We start from the raw sequence: 8,555 nt of genomic DNA, 5'->3' as shown, positions 1-8,555 counted from the left end.
TCCACAACTTGTGTACAACTCCAATGTGGCAGCTACCCCTCCACTTACACCTGTGCCTCCACTCTTGTCTGTCACAGAGATGGGGGGGAGGTTGGAGCTGGGATTCGGACCTCGACTCGGCTCCACCTGAATGGCCCCCAATGTATGTTGAACACCACACACCGGAGGGAGCAGCTGGCCTCTCTGAACCAGTGCTGCTTACAGAGACATTGTTCTCCGGCTGTTGAGAAGATTGAAAGCGGGTTTCCCTGTTCGTTTGGACTGGGGAAAAGTGGTGGCGGTTAAGCAGGATGCAGATGAGACTGTCTCTGCTTATCTATAGCCTACCGCTTGAGACAGACAGCGATGCAGTATGGTGGACTGACCAAACTTGAGGTAAGTGGAAAGGGGGGCACAAAGACAATGACCGTTGTTTCAAGTGCGGCAAAAAAGGGACATTGGGCAAGAAACTGCTGTAAAGGGGGAAACAACAAGAAAAAAAGATGGGGCAGATGAGTCAGATTGACTATGTGGTGAGAGCACAAGGACGGACGAATCTGGTGACGACACTGGCCTGGAAAACCAACCAACGCTTCAGACACGTGAGAAAACTAACACTAACACAAATACAGAAACATATAACATGCACATCATGACTGATGCAGAGTATGAGCTTGTTTCTGACGCGATTCTGCACCTTGAATCTAAACAGAGAGAGAGCATAGCAATATGTTGGCTGATTTTTCAGCGGAGGCATACAAACAGATGCCTTGATGCACACAGTGTCAGTTAAAGGTGTTGAACTCTCTTTCTTGGTGGATTCCGGGGCCACAGAATCAGTCGTAAGACGTTGTGATTTTCATCCAAAGGCTAAACCTCAACTGAGTGGGAGATACCAGAAAACAATTGGGGTTGCAGGAGTAGCGATTATTGAAAAATACACAGCTCCGCTAATTTGTTTTGATTCTGAGTCAGGGAAGTCTTTCAAACACTCATTCTTGTATTCTGACAAATGCCCTATCAATCTGATGGGATGAGATCTCATGTGTATGTTGGGAATTGTTTTGATTTGTACACCTGAAGGCATTCAGGTGAGGAGAGTGAATGAAATGAAGGAAAGTTCTGTTTTTTCCAACACGCTGAGGGACAGTTTGTGTGCAAGTGGAAGATAGAGCTCCCTCCCTCTGTTTTGCTGAAGCTCCCAGAGACACACACACACATGCTGACGTCACATGCCTGCACTGCACAGCACACATGGTCCCTATGTCACACACTGACTGTGATTATGAGGACATCTGGTGTAATACAGGACAGGAACAGGATTGGTTGTATTGGAATGACGTTAATTGTGCTGTCTCTGTGAAACTTCCTGATCGATTGCATGAGTTGATTTTGTCACAAAACTCTGATCCACACTTCTCACTGGTAAATCCCAACTGTGCAGACCTGGGTCTGTGGGTGCGGGAGCTGAACACCACTCCATGCTGGAAGTCTACAACTGATTCTCATGTTGATTTTAATGAAGGAATGAGAGTGTACAGAAAGAAACTAAACTGTGCCATTGAGACTTCCCGTTCAGTCGTGTTTGCAGACAAGACTGGTTTTGATACTGACATGTGCATGGTTAAAGGGAAATTTCGGTTTATTTCAACCTGTCTCCTATCGTCCTAAATTTGTTTCAAGTGACTAGTGACATAAATATAATAGTTAGCATGTTAGCCGTTAGCCTAGATACAGCTGGGGCGCATAGTAGCGTCAGACCTGTTAAAACGTAAGTGAAACGGCACACTTCAAGTGCAAAGTTAGTCCACTAAACAAGCTTTTTTTCCACAAAGACCGCCTCATATCGAAATCTGGCGAGAACAAGCAGCAACAGCTGGAAGGCAGAACCGGACAGTAGCCTGAAAAGTTCATTCATTTATTTTATGAAATATTTTTTTGTGGAGGAGGAATTTGATTTTGCAGAGTTTGATGGCCGCCCTTATTTATTTGAGCCAGAATACACTGACGAAGAGCTTCATGAAATTGAAGAACGGAGGAGGAGAGAGAGAGAGGCGCAACAGGTAGAGGACGAGAGAGGAGGAATGGTTGCTGCAAGGCTGCGTAGCTCTGGAGATTGGTGGTGTACCTGTGAATGCTTTGCCCCAGTGCCCACAGAAGAGGAATGCCTCTGTTGCAAGGAATGGGACCGGCCTGATTTCTCCCAGGCCAGATTTGAGAGACACACCGATTGCCAATGCTGATTTTGAATTCTTTGTAGAGACCCCAGCACTGGTAAAAATGTTGCAGATTTTGCCGTCACAACGCTGCAAGAGACAGTGATCGCATGTCTTTTGTCATCCTCACATTCAGCTCAAGCGGCTGCATTGGTGGCTCTGACAGAGGCATGTAAACTGGCAGAGGGCAAGTCTGTTAACATTTACACAGACAGCAGATATGCTTGGGGTGTGGTTCACGGTTTTGGACAAATTTGAAAGAATAGGGATTTCGTTTTTTTCTTTTCTTTTTTTTTTTTTAAACTAAGTCTTTGTAGCTTAGCGCCACAAAAGGGTGTAAGCTTTTTATGAAGATTGATGCACTATTAATCTTGCAGGCAAGTATTTTATACCCATACTGTGACCGTCACCCACCCTCCCTGGAGACTAGCCTATCAGCCTTTATTGGAAAAACTTCCTAATATGAGCCGTGATACAACATAGTGTGTCAAGGGGAAAGTAAGGGACAAGCAGGAGGGACAGGTGCTTAAGTTCTGAGTTATATAGCGACAGTGCATGCGGAGAAGAAGGAGAAAAAAAACAAACAAACAAACAAGCAAACAAACAAACAAACAAACAAAACAAAAAACAGAGGAGAAACAGGCAGTGTAGCTGATGTATTGTATTGTGGCCTTGAGGTTGTTGTGCTCCATACAGATTAACAAAAATAAACAAATAAATGTATAATAAAGAAAAAAAAACAAAAAAACAAAACAGAAGTCTATACTGAACACCAGAAATGTGAGAGTCCTGGTGGTAGAGGAAAGCCCGATTGTGGAGAAGAGTTGCCAGCGCAGTGTGGTAGGTTTGAGAAGCAACTGAGCCCCTTTTGAGTGATCCCATCGGTTCTTTGCGATGTGTCATGGAGCTGAAGTATCGAACATGCATGCGTGTATTTGAACCCTTCCAATGTGTTTATGAAAACCATCACAAGGGTCCAGGGCCAATGTCCCAGCCCCGCGGGGGAAGGCGGGCGGTAAGGCACCCCAAGGCCGCAGGGGCGCCCAGACCCCACGCCCAGGGAGCCGCAGAGGCCACAGGACACCACGCAGGCCCAAGGACCCGGGGCGGCAATGGCCAGCACCCTCAGAGAGCCATAGACACACCCCAGATGGGCGGGGCAGGAAGGCCCGCCCACCCACCGCCCACTGCAGATAAGGGCCTCTCCGGCGGAGAAGGCCATTTGGAAAAAAGCAGGATGTACTGTGGTTGATAAAGTGTGGACAGGCCCTGATGGCCTGCCCTGTCTCCCTCGCTACCTTTTTCATTTCTTTGCTGAATTGACACATGGTTTGGATCAGGTGTCAAAGGGGGGAATGGTTGATGAGATACGGAGATACTGGTTTACAAGAGGGTTTTCCAGTTGGTGATTGTGTTCATGTTTTCAGAATGGGTTGAAGCTTTTCCCACAGCTAAACAGGATGCAGCAGCAGTGGCCAAGGCTTTGATGACTCTGATAATTCCCAGGTGGGGAATTCCAACTGGTGAGTTCATGGGTATTGATCTGAGACACCATTGTGCATATCACCCAGCCTCTGGAGGGGCATGTGAGAGAGAAAATGCTTTAAAACAAACTTGTGAAAGTGTGTGAGGAGACTAAGATGTCATGGACAAAAGCTCTTCCTATTGTGTTGATGCACATGAGGGCTAGAAGGAGGAGCAGAAATGGATTCAGTCCATTTGAGATCTTATTTGGCAGACCTCTCAATACTGGGATTGGGCCCGTTAAAAGGCAGTTGCCAGACACTGGTCACTGCGAGGATGAAATGTTACAATATTGTGCAACCTTGTCCTCTGTTTTGTCTGAAATCCACCAACAGGTGAAAGCTGCCCTGCCCAAACCAGTAGAAGGGAAGCTGCATGATCTCAATCCAGGTGACTACATTGTAGTGAGAGATCTGAGACGAAAGAACTGGAAAGCTCACAGGTGGAACAGTCCGTTCCAGGTGCTTTTGGTGATGGAGATGGCTTACTGACATCCAGTGATGGGTTGGGATCGCTCAGACATCACGTCTGGGTGTGTGGCAGACATGTTCATCAGGGCCTTCAGCCTGGATGGTGTGGCAGGTGCTACTTGGCTAAGTCACTGCCTTGTGTAACTATTGTTCCTGATTTGACTCATTTTCACACAGACTATGATCACTACTACCCACCGCACAGAGCAAGACGAGCTGTGGTAACGGTACCTCCTGTGGAGAAGGGTTTTGGGGGTCTCCTGCCATGGTGGGGAACAGTAAACAATGCACACAAGATTGATGCTGTAGCTGTGGACTTGGAAAATCTCACAGACAACGTGGCTACAAGATTTGGCTCACTCACACCATCAGTACAGGGCCTCAGGAATGTGGCTCTGCAGAACAGGATGGCTATGGATTTAGTCCTGGCCAGCCAGGGGGGGTTTGTCACATTATGGGCACTGATTGCTGTACATACATACCTGACATCACTGATAACATGACACATGTGGTTGCTCATCTTAATGATCTGTTACATCTGGAGAAGAGCTGTGACACTGAGCTAGGAGCAAGTGTGGACCTGTGGTCCTGGTTTTCTTTGAGTGGATGGAAAGCATCATTAATGCATCTGTTTGCCCCTGTCGTAGTGGTTTTGCTGGTGCTGTGCATTATGTGTTGTGTCGTTCCCTGTGTGAGATCTCTGATTACATCAATGGTATCATCTGCTGTAGGGCGCTACGTGCAGATGGATCTGTGGACTCCTCCTTACAATTCACAGAAGTCACTCGTTTAAGTTTTTCTTCTGATTCACATTTATCTGTTTTAGTTTAGAAATGTTTTGATCATTAAAGTTGATTCATTAGTAGTTTGATTAGCAAATCACATTTATGATTTATTCACATTTTAATCACATTTTTACATTACACTACTTCACATTGATTACACTCAGCACTAGTTTAGCAGACACCATATTTACTCAATTTATTCTTTTGATTTTCACTTTCATTTTTATTTTTTCATTATTCATCTTCATTTGTTTTTATTCATCTTCATTTGCTTTTATAAAGGCATTCGCATGACAGTCAGTGTTCCCTTTATTGATTTTGCCATTGTGTAGTCTCATTAAAGATGACACAAAGATGATTTTTTTGTCCTCATCATATAGAGGTTTTTTCCCTTATTAGGTAGTGTAGTTAGATGGCAAAGTCATTTACCCTCTCCTTCGTCACATAGGGAGGGGGATGTTTGGCTTGCCCATGCTTATGGCCTGTGACTTCTGCCTGGGTTTTTCATCTCCCATGTTGGAGGCTGGCGGCACTGGTGTTTGGCTGGTACGGGTGGTACTCGTAGGTCATAAGGTCGTTAGATAATGAGGAATTTTCCATGCTCATGGTTTAGCATGAGAATGCTAAAAAGGGTGGAGTGTGATGGAAAATTCTGGTATTTGGTATTGCTATGATGTATGATGTGTGTTGCTCATTTAACCCCTACTGTGACAGCAGTGAGAGACACCAAGGTTACGAGCCAGGCAAGCTCAGACACCAAGTGTCCTTCTTAGTCTCAGGAGATGTTGTTTCTTAGGAATGTCAAACCAACCTATCTGCTGCAGGTGCCACATATTTTGACTGTTGATGTGCATGTGTTATGGGAACTATAAAGATAGCAGGGCTAGAGGACATCTAGGCACTCACTCACTGACTGATTGTTCATGCGGTTGTGTGTGACTCCATTCATGAATGCTTATTAAAACTCAAGAAAGACAGCTTACGTGTGAAGACTTTTTCTTTGAACTGTTTATTAAATAGTTGTTTTGCCACCACAGAAGGCTGCTGGCCCAGATGGTGTGTGTCCAAGGTTCCTCAAAGACTGTGTTGCCCAACTGTGTCTCTCCAACTCTCCACAAGATCTTCAACCTCAGTCTACAGTTGGGGCGGGTGCCGGCACTGTGGAAGACTTCCTGTGTTGTGCCACAACGGTTTTTATAATGCAAATAACTCTGTTTAGATAAAACCTACAAGCTTCTCTTCCTATGACTTTTACTAAAAATGTGTCTTGTATGTTTTCTGAAGCCTTTAAGTTACAAAAATGAAACACACTAGACTTCTGAGCATTTATACCTCCGACCGCGGCAGAGCGCTGCTGAAAGTTATACATTTTGATACATACAGGTAGGCTATATACATATTGCAAAACTCTGTAAAAGTACACCAAAGCATACATTTTCGTTTCCAAATATTTATTTGAAAACAAAACCATTCATACGGTCAATAAAAAAACATTTTGTTAATAATAAAAAACGAATCTCAACAGTGACCGCGCCAGCCGGCGGGACTGCGGCTGAACCGCTTCCAATGTTCATTCATTCATTCAGTCGCGTGTTCTGTGTGTGTGTGTGTGTGTGTGTGTGTGTGTGTATGTTAGTATGTCAGAGAGGAGGAGTATCAATAAAAAAAAGTTTCCACTAATTATTTCAGTGTTTATTTCTTTTATTCTTATTTTTTTTATTAAAATGTGTAATATAGCCAACAATATTATTACCAAAAGTTAATCTAATTTATTATTGTAGAATGTATTTAGCAAATCACCACTTTCAACTGGAGACACAGCGCAGCTGCAGCACAGCAGCAAAAAGAAAAAAAAAAAGGAATTATAAAAAGCCGACAAATAGTGTTAATTAATTGACATGAGACACTGGAGAGGTTGTCAGTCCTATTCTATAGTCTGTAATACTTTTTTTATTTTATCGTAACTTCTCGGAAATTACTCAAATGCATTTCTGGTGTGCTTCTGAGCACACGGGCAGCATAAACAATGAAGTTACATATGTTGCGGCGCTTGGAGGGGTGCTGTAATCCTGGCGGTCCTTAAGCACCATGGACAGCGCCAATGCATCTATCACTGTAGCGCAGAGGCTCTGATGCCTGAGACAGAGCATGTGAGCGGAGCTGGAGCTGCCTGGAGCGAGGAGCGGGAGGATTTTGTATGTATGTGCCAAAATAAGTAAAAAAAAAATATATATATATCATAATTTCTTCGTCTTTTGTGTAATAAAATATTTGGAAACGAACATGTATGCTTTGGTGTACTTTTACAGAGTTTTGCAATATGTATAGCCTACCTATGTATCAAAATGTATAATTTTCAGCTTTTTATAATTATTCATTTTTATACCTCCGTGGTCGGAGGTATAAATGCTCAGAAGTCTAGTGTGTTTCATTGTCGGAGGTATAAATGCTCAGAAGTCTAGTGTGTTTCATTTTTGTAACTTTAAGGACCCTATTTAGATGGTCTAAAACGCAAAGCGCCAGGCGTGCGGCGCATGGGCGTGTCCCAGTCACTTGCTAGTTAGACAGTGCGTTTTCAGACTGGGCACCATGGCGGAGAGTCTAAAAGGGTTGGGCTTACTCTGTGAATTAGTCATGGGTGTGTTTTGGGCGTATCATTCAATAAGCCAATCAGAGTGTCACCTCTCATTCCCTTTAAAAGAGGCGCACGACGGAGAGCTAGTTAGAAGGCGGACCTACCAACTGGAAAGAGTGAGCGTTTTACAGCTGAGGAGACGATAAATGTATCTCTGTATCGACTGTCCCGTCACATCTGATGTCAGATCAAAGGGGATTGGCACCCTTTGGCACGTTTGGCACGCGTAATGGAAACCCAACCTGATTTGATTAACACAGCTGCAACAGCCACAGCATCAGGTAGGGAGTATATATTCAGCATCTGTCATCTTAGAAAAGCCAAAAGAAAAGAAACAGAGTGAGACTGCGAGAGAGAAAGAGAGAGCACGCGCGCGCACGGGAGAAACGCTGCCAACAAATTGCAAGTTATTCAATTTTATTTTAACCCGGGAGGTTAGAGAGCCCAGCTCCCTCTCCAGCATCCTGAACCCCCCCGCCTGAAGGTGCAGGAAGGGCTGGTCCCGTGGCTGCACCCGGGCCCGTCTGGTCTGGCTGCGTGCTGGCTGCAAAGCTGGGGTCATCCTCCTCCTCCTCCTCCTGACAAGATGATCTTCAGTTTTATGCTCTAAAAGCGTTTTTTTTTACATATACATTTGTACTTGTAGGGCTATAAGTTTACGTTTTTAGTTCACAGAAGCTGGTTATTGTTCACATTATTCACATCTTTGATTTTGTGATTTACATGCCAAAATGATCACAATTCATTTGGGAAAGACAAGTTCATTTTGCAGGCTATGCATCATCAGTCCGTGGAGGTCTGCTCACAGTTCCGTATATTCGGACACTGCAGCTTGGACCTCCTAGATTATGATGATCATTATTACTGCGATTAGATCATTCTGATTAATGACTGACCATTAAGACGTGTTTCTGATAAATATTTTAATGTGCACAATAATAACCTT

The sequence above is a fragment of the Epinephelus moara genome, chromosome 3, assembly GCF_006386435.1.
Source record: "Epinephelus moara isolate mb chromosome 3, YSFRI_EMoa_1.0, whole genome shotgun sequence".
Classification (NCBI taxonomy): Eukaryota; Metazoa; Chordata; class Actinopteri; order Perciformes; family Serranidae; genus Epinephelus; species Epinephelus moara.
This window is presented reverse-complemented; position numbering follows the sequence as displayed.